Source organism: Ambystoma mexicanum, chromosome 3q (assembly GCF_040938575.1).
Source record: "Ambystoma mexicanum isolate Mex_15411 chromosome 3q, UKY_AmexF1_1, whole genome shotgun sequence".
In the NCBI taxonomy this organism is placed as follows: domain Eukaryota; kingdom Metazoa; phylum Chordata; class Amphibia; order Caudata; family Ambystomatidae; genus Ambystoma; species Ambystoma mexicanum.
The window spans coordinates 1,231,394,323-1,231,407,378 of NC_090926.1; positions in this window are offsets into that span (position 1 = coordinate 1,231,394,323).

Genomic DNA, 13,056 nt, shown 5'->3' on the forward strand with positions numbered 1-13,056 from the left:
AATACATCCCCCACTTACCCTTTGGAAGACCGCTTTTCTTCTGACTCTGTGGCGTCAGTTCTGTCCCTTCTTTGCTGTTCGGATCCGACGCTGCACGGGCCGCTTTTCTTCTTTTTTGATTTTTTTCCCTCTCCCCCACCAATCCTCTGGAAGCAGGGGACACCCCTGCTACTCCCAAAGGCCATCACTACCAAACATGAGGAGCGGGGTATACCCCCTCAACCCCTGCACCCCCATGTTTGGTAGTGATTAACCAATTTGATACATTTTAATCAATCGAGTGGTACTGGCCGAATTCAACCAGATGTACCTACTATTTGATCAATTAGAATCTATCAAATTGGGTCATACCTAAATACTTAGTCCCAGACATGACAGGTCACTGCCCTTGATACAGAGAGGTGGGAGCTGGCTTCAGGTTGACACAGTGCATAGCAAAGGTTGTTGGGGTTTCATGTCATTTGTTAGTTCCGCGACCATGCCTCCTGTGGGCCTGTTTGAATTAACTCTGATTATTACGCCAGGCTGCCACCAGCAGCTAACAAAGGAAAGGGCAGATCCATGGAGCATTTGCTAGTTAAATTGGCCGGCCACGGTAGGAGGAAAGTTTTGCCCTCCCCCTTCTGAGATGCCTTGATGTACTCTTGGCTGTCATATTCCAACTAAATATGACAGGGGGGATGGCACCTGTAGGCTGTGTCTACCCAGAGTACACAGGTCTATGTGCGTGTCTTGCAGTGAGCATAGAAAAATGTGTGCGGTTTAGCCCCACACATTTTCCGAAGGTTGATCAACCATCGTTCAATTGCATTTAAAATTTCAAAAAAGCCCAGGCGAGTGCACACCCTTCATGCGGATGGTCGAATTCCTCACAATAACAAACTAACACAGAAAGCGACAGTAAATGCTGCCATAGCCAGCTACCACCACAAACCTCAATGACAGACCACTATAACAGACTAACACAGAAAGGAACACTACAGGCCACTTCAACAAGCTCCCACCACATACCGCCATGACAGTCCAGTATAACAAACTAACACAGAAGCCAACACTAGAAGGTACCATAGCGAGCTACTACCACAAACTGCCATCACAGCCCAGTATAACAGATTTACACAGAAACCAAAACTACAAACTGCCACAGCAAGCTGCCACCGCACAATACCACGGGAACCCAGTATAACAAACTAACACTAAGTGCTGCCACAACAAGCTACCACCACAAACCACCATGACAGACCAGTGTAACAAACTAACGCAGAAAGCAACACTAGAAGCTGCCATAGCAAGCTAACACTTCAAATCTGCATGCCAGACCAGAATAACAGACTGACACCGAAACCAACACTACAAGCTGCCACAGCAAGTTACCACCACATACTGCCATGACAGTCCTGTATAACAGACTTACACAGAGAGCAAAACTACAAACTGCTACAGAAAACTACAATTGCATACAGCCATTAGAGCCCAGTATAACAAACTGACACAGAAACCAACCCTACAAACTGCCATAACAAGCTACAACCACACATGACCATGTATGACTAGTATAACAAAGTAACCCAGAAACCAACACTACAAGCTACCACAAAAAGCTACCACAAACAAATAACTATGACAGACCAGTATAACAAAGTAACACAGAAAAAGCAACAATGCAAGCCGCCACAAAAATCACCATGCCAGCCCAGAATAACAAACCAACACAGAAAGCAACACTACAAGCTGCCATAGCAAGCTATCACAGCTAACCACCATGACAGACCAGGATAACAAACTAACACAGAAACAAGTACTACAAGCTACCACCACAAACTGCCATGACAGACCAGTATAGCAAACTAACACAGGAAGCAACCCTACAAGCTACCACAACAAGCTCCCACCACAAACCACCATGCCAGACCAGTATAACAAACTAACACACACGCCAACAATGCAAGCTGCTCCAGCTATCCGTCATAACAGACTATTATAACAAATTAACACAGAAACAAGTACTACATGCTATCGTAGCAAGCTACCACCACAAACTGTCATGACAAACCAGTATAACAAATTAACACAGAAAGCAACACAGCACTTAAAAGCTGGCATAGCAAGCTACCACCACCAACCATTATAACAGACCAGTATAACAGACTAACACAGAAAGCAACACTACAAGCTACCACAACAAGCTCTTACCACAAACCGTTATGATGGTCCAGTATAACAAACTAACACAGAAACCAACATTACAAGGTACCATCGTAAGTTACCACCAGAAATCACCATGCCAGACCCAGTATAATAGACTAACACAGAAACCAACACTACAAGCTGCTAAAGCAAGCTACTACTACATACCGCCATGACAGTCCAGTATAAAAAGAAAATATAAAGGGCGCCTGGTGGAGTCCTGATATGCCCAGGAGGGTACCTGTATGTAAAATACTCGAAATCATGGTGAGAGATCCGAAGACAGATGTCAAGTTTTGAAGCTATTTTATTTTGCCTTCAAAACGATTTTGCACAGATGAATATATTTAAACATTTACAAGACTTTCGCTAAGCACAAAGGTTTCTGGACAGACATTTCTTTTCCTGGGGAAATACAGGTGAGTATCGTCCTCATCTATTGTTGAGGAGCAGTTTCCACAGTGGTGCACAAGTACTAAACACAAAAGTGTACCCCCGGACCTACCACAGTCCTGGGTTCCACCTTGTTCAATCCTATGTCACCACTCACCTGTACTGCATACTTGTGCCCAACTGTGGAAACTGCTCCTCAACAATAGATGAGGACGATACTCATCTGTATTTCCCCTGGAAAAGAAATGTTGGTCCAAAAACGTTTGTGCTTAGCGAAAGTCTTGTAAATGTTTAAATAAATTCATCTGTGCAAAATCGCTTTGAAGGCAAAATAAAATAGCTTCAAAACTTGACAGCTGTCTTCGGCTCTCTCACCCTGATTTCGAGTATTTTACATACAGTCCAGTATAACAGACTTACACAGAAACCAAAATGACAAAATGCCACAGTAAGCTGCCACTGCATACTACCATGAAAGCCCGGTATAACAAACTAACACAGAAACCAACACTACAAGCTGCCACAACAAATCACCATGCCAGACCAGTATAACAAAGTTACACAAAAACCAACACTACAAGCTGCCATAACAAATTGACATAACAAATTGCAACGACAAACCACATGGGGAAACTGAGGCAACACACCAGGACAAATTCCTGTGATAAGCCACTAAAACAAAGCGACGTCACAAACTACCATGAGAACTGTCATTGCAAACTAAACAAATCAGCACAACCATCCACTACGACAAATTGTCACGAGACACCATAAAAATAATCCATCATGACACACCAGCATGGAAAACCATGACAGTAAACTGACACAATATACAGGGATGACAAACTGCTACAGCAAGCCAAAGCCATACAGCAACAAAACAATCCACTGCGAAAAACTGCCACAAGAAATTGTCAAAATACCCCACAATGACAAGCCAATGTAGTCAAAAACCCCAACAAGTAAACAGAATCTTGGGGTTGGTCTCCTGCACTCTCCTTCGAGCTAGCAATGAGCTCTTAACCAGGTTTCCCAGGTATATATAACACCATCAATTCAATTCCCTTTCTGAAATTACAATTTACTTATACTCACCACTGTAAAAAACATGACCATATGTAAAGACCGGAGGGGGGTGTCTGTGCTCCTGCTCTCTATATGGCTCTCTAGAGGCAAAGAAGACCCCAGCCAAGATTTTCTATATTGGTAAAACGTGGCGAGCAATCAAGGCCTAGCATTCAGGAGGTGATGCAGGCTGGTTCTTAAGTATAGTGTAGTCCCCAAGCACCCACAAAGGAATGTCCATACACTGTATTAGTGACAACACAGTCTTTATATAAATAAGGTTCAAGGGTATATACCCAATCACAATAACTCACTTTGTGCTCAGTTAATCTAAAATGGCAAACATATACACAGTTTTACGTGGTACCACAATTACTATCAGATTTCATTAAAGTGCATCAACTGGACTTAGTTTAAATGTCACACAAATCAAGTAATCAAGATAACCAACAAAAGACATAGGAGGAAAAGCAGTTGGTTAGAACAATTGGCAGAATACTGAGCCCCTACCACTATGCACAGTTCTGTTTGTGGATCCCCCCACCTGAGCAACCTGTAAATAAAGATATATCGTACAAGCTCAGTCCATATATTGTTCACAAGAGTCTTATTTCCTTCTAAATAGTTGTACAACCCCAATGTACCTGGAATAGCAGAGTTCGACGCCGGGTCGTCGACGGATCCTTCTTGAGTGGGTCCCTTTAAGGCAGGAGCCATGGATCGTCGAGATCCCACGCGGAAAAAGGGTGAACACTGTCGTTGCGGCAGCAGCTTCGGTTCTTGCGGTGCTCGTTGACGATTTGTTGAAAACTTCCTGCAAGCTGAGGCATGCGGTGCACCTCGACGATGAGTGTTCGTTGCCGGAAAGAGTTACTGAAGAACTATGGCCCAGCAAGGGCGCCGAGTCATCAGGCGTCTTTGTAGTCTTCGGGTGGTGGAAAACCAAACAGCAGATTCTCCTCAGTCGTCGATGACCTTGACTTTCTCCAGCAGGACGAAAGCGGTCAACAATGATGAGCAATGGAGTCCTTGTTTTAATGTTCTTAGGCAAAGGAGCACTGCGGCCCCGGTCGGCGGCGGCGGTCGTCGACGGTGATGGACTTCACTGTCCAGGCGCTTCTCTTCCTGATTCCGCAGCGGTCCCCGTCTCCAGTCGGCAGCCTTTCATAGGTCTGTCTACCAGGGAGCTTTGGCAAAGATCAGCTGGTGCATGATGGTCCCTCGTAGCTCGGGAAGAGGTCTCCTAACCAGGTTCTCTCTTGGATCAGTTCCTTGAAGGCACAGCAGCTTTCAGATTAGCGAAGGACAGCAGCAGTTCTTCTTCTTCCAGTGGGCTTCAACGTTAAGCGTCAGTTTCAAGGTCAGTTTCTACTTCAGCTTCTGAATGATTTCTAGCAGTGAGAGGCCCCCAGATATACTGTTGATCTCCCATTCACTCTGCTGGGTTACACTCAGGCAACCAATCACCCAGAAGGGCATTCAGGGAGTCAGTCAGCCAATCAGGCGTACAGTGCATTCAGGTCATTCTTGTCCAACCAGATACTCACAACACGGAATGTGGATTCAGACAAGCACTCTGCCATTCAGCACTACACACTGCATTCATACCAGTTTCAAGCAGGGCTGTCTCAGTCATTGTGTCAAACACCAGATACTAGACACCCATAACACAGAATGCATATTCGTCACACACTCCATTCACCTAGGTCCCAACCCACGGGCGTACCCACAAAATACAGTCATTGGGATGGCTCCAGCCATTCTGGCCTGGACTTCCCTACAACATCATATATGGAACTTCCACCCAACAGCCAGTCAGGGGGAAGGGACAGAGTCAGGGCTTCCCGGGACTTCAGGAAAAGTAAGGTAACAAGCGATAGAAAGCAAGAGGCCACAGGGACCATCTTGTTTCCTATCAGGAATCTACTGATTCCAATGACAGGGCCTGGGCATCCCAAAATGGAGGACACACAGGGCACCTGTCAATACAGCACTGAGCTGCCACTAGCCCGTACCTTGCTCTGTGGGCCACACACAGGTGCCCAAACACTTGCTGTGCTTCAATGGACTTCTGGACATGTCTCATCCTGTGTGAAAAATTGTTATCCTATTCAGAGACAAATGGATCAATCAATCGTCTACTACTGAGAATACTTCAGTATCTATTGCTCCCTCGTTATCTATAATCCATTGTATCGATCCTCATTCCTGTGGTAAATATCATCAGATCCTCCAACTGGAGTTATGTGCCATCCACGGCAAAGCAACTTACCTCACTGCCACTTTTGCTATAAATACATACAGCTTCTCTCAAAACACCTGTGGCGTCGCCAAAATGATGACATCGAAAGTTGTCAAAACACGTTAGTGTGCACGTATATTAGCACTCTAATAAGAGCGCCATCTTGGAGTGTAGTGTGTCCGATTATTCCCTAGAACAAACCAACAACATGAACAAACAGAACAATACAGCATGACACACTTTCAGAACAAATCTCCATGACACTCTGCCTTTATAATCCACCATGACACACTGGCCGAAATAAACTGTGAAATGAAAAGCCAAGGAAAACGGATCCCAGAAATTGCTGTTAAGTACAAACAAAACAGAGACAATGGCAAAGCACCACCATAACAAAGCAGCGTGATATATGCACAAACCAGCATGGCAAACTGCCACGACAAACTGATATAACAAAGACACAGAACACATCAATGCAAATAAAATACTGACACTGTGAGGAATTTGGGCAACTGAAGGATGGGTGTGCACTCGCCTGTTTTGTTTTTTTAATTGAATGATGGTAGATTAACCTCCGAAAAATATGTGGGGCTAATCCACACTTATTTTCCAATGTTCACTGCACGACATACACATAGACTTGTTTACTCTGGGTGGTCATAGACTACAGGCGCAGTCCCCCCTGTCATATTTAGTTGGGATATGACAGAAGGAGTACACGATGCATCTCCAGAAGGGGGAGGACCAAACTTTCCCCCTGCCATGGCTAGCCTGCTTAACTAACAAAGGCTCCATGGATCCGTCCATCTCTTTTGTTGGGCCCTGCAGCTGGTTGCAGTGATTAACATAATGAACATACTAATAGAGTGCACTTCAAACAGGCCCACATGGGGCCTAGGTGCAGTGGTTAACAAAGGAGACAGTAAACCCCAACAACCTTTCATTTGCACTGTGTCAACCTGAAGCCAGCTCCCACCTCTTAGTATCAATTGACAATGAACTGTCACGTCTGGGACTGCCTGTTTACAGTAGTCAACCCCTCAGGGGACCTCATTCATAGGGTACGAGTATGTGGTTTGCACGAGCCAGAAAGTCTGGTCTTGCAGCAGCTTCAAAGGAGACTTGCCGCTTTAATCAGGAACCACAAAGAGCTCCATTAACCAGAGAGACCCTTTGATTCACAATAAACAGGAATATGGGTGGGCATTAGTATTACGTATTTTCACCCCTTTACCTTTTCAGTTGCAAAGCACTCTTGTTATGAACTCACGCATACAGGAGATTATTGGTGGGGACTCTCAATTGGTTCATTAAGGTAGGCTTAGCCTACACAAATTCCTGTGGTCCATTTGGCTTTAAAAGAGGGCAGAGCCCCTCTTTTGGCAGATCATCTGAAGGCTTCGCCAGAATCAGAAGGAAGAACTCATCATTGGACCCTTACATTGCCGTACATCTTCCGCCAGCGAAGGAAGGCCAGGACATGAAAGAGGAAAGCAAGATCCCTCCCCTAAACAACTCCCAGGGAACAGAGGGAGATGCTGAATCCAGAGGACACTCCAGCGGCTCCAGAACCGGTACCCAGCCAGCACACAGCGTGCCCTGCTAGACTCTGCAGCAAGCTTCCTAGGTGGGAAGTGCCAGAGAGTCTCTGAACCTGAAACGAAGGACAAGGCAGCTGCCTGCAGTACTCTCCTCAGCTTTGGGCCACGCGCCTTAAATGACGAAACAAGCCCAGTGAAGGAGCTAGAAGTGCATAAATGAGCACCTACCGACGTATGACTTAGAGGAACTTTTTGAGCCAGTAGAGTTCCTTGAGCTGCTATCGACTGCAATACTGACTGTTGTTATGCCACAGTCGCTTAAAGCCATCCGAGACGTCTCGATCAGTGCTTCAGAACCACCGACAAGCACAGAGACAACATTCCTGACCCTGAGCCGCAGTGTAGGCCAGCCTGCCGCCATCTGTCCAGCTTCGCTCGCCGAACTGTTAGCCTCCTGATACCCGCAGATGTCTCTCATTTTGAACTCTGCCACGGAGGCTGCAAAGCACCCTGAAACCATCTCGACACTGTCGAGCACCAAGGACACAAACTGTACATTGTGGTTCTGTCCCCCTGGTCCTTCTGCGAAGGCCCCTAGAGATATTTTTAAGACTCATGGCTCCCTTTGTGCTGAAGCCAAGTATCCTTGAACTGTTGCAATTATTTACTATTCCATCCACCCTCCTGTCAGTATCCAGAGTGCATCCCTTTTCCTTCTTTGAAACTGTCCCTGCATTCCTTTACAGGGTGGATTGTATTTTGTAATGTTCCTAGAACTGTCTGTTGTGACAATAATAAAGTAGATATTTTATACAACCTTGTCTTGAGAGTCCCTTTTATCTTTGGGTAATAATTGTATTGTCTTATAAACCAGCATTCCACTGCCTCGCTACTGCCGAAAATTACCCAAATATTTGTAAAACAACCTGTTAAGTCCCTAGAATCTTGGAAGAACGACTGCTTAGAAATAATGGCATTGGCAGGTATTGAATTAGAACTCTTAATATCCAATCCAGACCCAGAGAAAATGATATTGGGCTATTACGACTGGAGGAAGACATGGGAAGATTGCAATCAATAGCAGGGTCTTTTTATAATTAAACCTTTGTACCAAATCCATACATATCCTCAGAATTATCCCTGTTATAGGTACTGAAAGCTATTTTTAAGATTTCGATGTAACCTGTGGCTGACCAGGGAAGTAATAAGAATCCGCTTGAACTGGACGAATGAGCGGAAATCCTGTAGATTCTGTAAAGAAACCTGAGCAGGGACTTCATTTCACCAAAATGCCTGGGGTAGCGGAAGTGGCATCACACGACCCTTGACCCCCGATAACATCACATGAAGTGATGTCAATTGGCCCCACCCCAAAGTGATATCGCGGTAAGCGATGGAACACAACCTTTCACCCATTGACAAAACAGGAAGTGGCATCACAGCATTGTGCACGATGAAAAATATGGTTACGATATCACTATAATGTGATGTACATTTCATACAAGAATGGATCGCCATGTGTATCGTTAAGATCAGTGTGTATAGGCCCATATTACCAAATTACTGTGAATGCAAGCAGACGTCGATGACCAAATGATAATGATGTGTTATTATATAGCACTTACGCTTAAGCGCTTTATATAGAAAAAATATACACCCAATATCACCCAATCTGTGTTGGCACTCATTTATTGACCTCAGAAGGATGAAAGACTGGGTTGAGGCCTTTAAGAACAGACTAAATCAGTGACTCACCCCTTGAAGTGTGCTTGAAATAAACCTTTAATGAGTCTAGCAATTATTTTATAGAATTCCAGAAAGACACATTATTTGGTATTCCTATTCTTTCTTATTTAGGGTCAGTGCTGAAAGTGTTAGACTTGTGGCACTCCTGTTCTTATTTTTCTTCTTTTCTTTAAGGGGCCTGAACAAGAAAGCCAGCTACTCCAGAAATAAAGAGCCACATGGTGCTGGCCACAGCCCAGGAGCTTGCATAGAAAAAAGAAGAAAAAAAAAAGAGGTCGCAAGGGAGACCACAGAGGTCGCAAGGGAGACCTCAGAGGTTGCAGTTGCGACCTTTGGGTACCCCTAAATGACGTCCCCGAACCTGAGACGCTGAAGCATATTTTTGTTCTGTGCCCTAACATTCTTGCACAAAATCCTATTTGACAAACGGTTATGACAGCCTACCCAACACAACAACCTATATGGCAAAGGGGGTCATGAGTCATGACAGCCTACCCAACAGAACAAACCTATTTCACATACGGTTACGACAGCCTACCCAACACAACAACCTATATGGCAAAGGGTCATGAGTCATGACAGCCTACCCAACACAACAACCTATATGGCAAAGGGTCATGAGTCATGACAGCCTACCCAACAGAACAAACCTATTTGACAAACGGTTACGACAGCCTACCCAACACAACAAACCGATAACATCTTGCATGGCAAGCTGACACACTAATGCCACAAAGCAATAGGTCAAAATGTCATAACGCCTAGCCAACACAAACCAATATGGCAAACTGTCACTACAGCCTACCCAAGACAACACACCTATATGACAAACCGTCATGACAGCCTACCCAACACAACAACCTATATGGCAAAGGGTCATGACAACCTACCCAACACAGCAAACTGATATGGCAAACCGTCACAACAGCCTACCCTACACAAAAAACCTATTTGACAAACGATTATGACAGCCTACCCCACACAACAAACTTATTTGACAAATGGTTACGACAGCCTACCCTACAAAACTAACTGATAACATCTTGCATGACAATCTGACACACTAATGCCACAAAGCAATACGACAAAATATAACAACGGCCTAGCCAACACAAACCAATATGGCAAACTGTCACTACAGCCTACCCAAGACAACACACCTATATGACAAACCATCATGACTGCCTACCCAACACAACAACCTATATGGCAAAGGGTCATGACAGCCTACCCAACACAACAAACCGATATGGCAAACGGTCACAACAGCCTACCCACCACAAAAAACCTATTTGACAAACGGTAATGACAGCCTACCCGACACAACAAACTTATTTGACAAATGGTTACGACAGCCTACCCTACACAACTAACTGATAACATCTTGCATGACAATCTGACACACTAATGCCACAAAGCAATACGACAAAATATCACAACGGCCTAGCCAACACAAACCAATATGGCAAACTGTCACTACAGCCTACCCAAGACAACACACCTATATGACCAACCATCATGACAGCCTACCCAACACAACAACCTATATGGCAAAGGGTCATGACAGCCTACCCAACACAACAAACCGATATGCAAACTGTCAAAACAGCCTACCTTCCACAAAAAACCTATTTGACAAACGGTAATGACAGCCTACCCGACACAACAAACTTATTTGACAAATGGTTACGACAGCCTACCCTACACAACTAACTGATAACATCTTGCATGACAATCTGACACACTAATGCCACAAAGCAATACGACAAAATATCACAACGGCCTAGCCAACACAAACCAATATGGCAAACTGTCACTATAGCCTACCCAAGACAACACACCTATATGACAATCCATCATGACAGCCTACCCAACACAACAACCTATATGGCAAAGGGTCATGACAGCCTACCTAACACATCAAACCGATATGCAAACTGTCAAAACAGCCTACCCAAGACAAAAAACCTATTTGACAAATTGTTACGACAGCCTACCCAACACAACAAACTGATATAGCAAACCGTCACGACAGCCTACTCAACACAAAAAACCTATTTGACAAACGGTTACGACAGCCTACCCAACACAACAAACCGATATGGCAAACCATCGCAACAGCCTACCCACCACAAAAAACCTGTTTGCCAAATGGTTATGGCAGCCTACCCAACACAACAAACCGATAACATCTTGCATGACAATCTGACACACTAATTACACAAAGTAATGTGGCAAAACATCACATGGCCTACCCCCAACACAACAAACCAATATGGAAAAGTGTTGCTGCAGTCTACCCAAGACAACACACCTATATGACAAACCATCATGACAGCCTACCCAACACAACAACCTATATGGCAAAGGGTCATGACAGCCTACCTAACACAACAAACTGATATGCAAACCGTCAAAACAGCCTATCCAACACCAAAAACCTATTTGACAAATGGTTATGACAGCCTACTCAACACAACAAACTGATATAGCAAACCGTCCCGACAACCTACTCAACACAAAAAACCTATTTGACAAACGGTTACGACAGCCTACCTAACACAACAAACCGATATGGCAAACCGTCAAAACAGCCTACCCACCCCAAAAAACCTATTTGGCAAATGGTTATGACAGCCTACCCAACACAACAACCTATATAGCAAAAGTTAATGAGTAATGTCAGCCTACCCAACACAACAAACCGATATAGCAAACCGTCACAACGGCCTACTCAACACAAAAAACCTGTTTGCCAAATGGTTAGGACAGCCTACCCAACACAACAAACCGATAACATCTTGCATGACAATCTGACACACTAATTACACAAAGCAATGTGACAAAACGTCACAACGGCCTACCCAACACAACAAACCAATATGGCAAAGTGTCACTACAGTCTACCAAGACAACACACCTCTATGACAAACCATCATGACAGCCTACCTAACACAACAACCTATATGGCAAAGGGTCATGACAGCCTACCCAACACAACAAATCGATATGGCAAACCGTCACAACAGCTTTTCCACCACAAAAAACCTATTTGACAAATAGTTACGACAGTCTACCCAACACAACAAACCGATAGGGCAAACCGTCACGACAGCCTACTCAACACAAAAAACCTATTTGACAAATCGTTACGACAGCCTACCCAACATAACAAACCGATAACATCTTGCATGACAATCTGACACACTAATGCCACAAAGCAATAGGACAAAATATCATAACAGCCTAGCCAACAGAAAACAATATGGCAAACTGTCACTACAGCCTACCCAAGACAACACACCTACATGCCAAACCATCATGACAGCCTACCCAACATAACAAACCGATAACATCTTGCATGACAATCTGACACACTAATGCCACAAAGCAATAGGACAAAATATCATAACAGCCTAGCCAACACAAACCAATATGGCAAACTGTCACTACAGCCTACCCAAGACAACACACCTACATGCCAAACCATCATGACAGCCTACCCAACACAACAACCTATATGGCAAACTGTCACGACAGCCTACCCAACACAACAACCCGACATTGCAAACCATCATGACAGCCTACACAACACAACAAACCGATATGACAAACCAATACGAGAAACACACACACCAAGACTTTTTTCGTCGCTTGCCCATAAAACCATAGAAACAATACAAACTTTAAAATAATCTAAAGCCACAACAAAATGACAGAACAGTGATTACACAAAATGAAAATAACAATCGGGGCTGTCGCTGACCTAGAGCACAGGTGCACCTAAATATGAATGCCATTCAACAATTCAACACCCACATGAACCCCAAGACGACAAACGTGTATGTCAGACTGGCGAGACAAAAGAAGGACAAACTGACA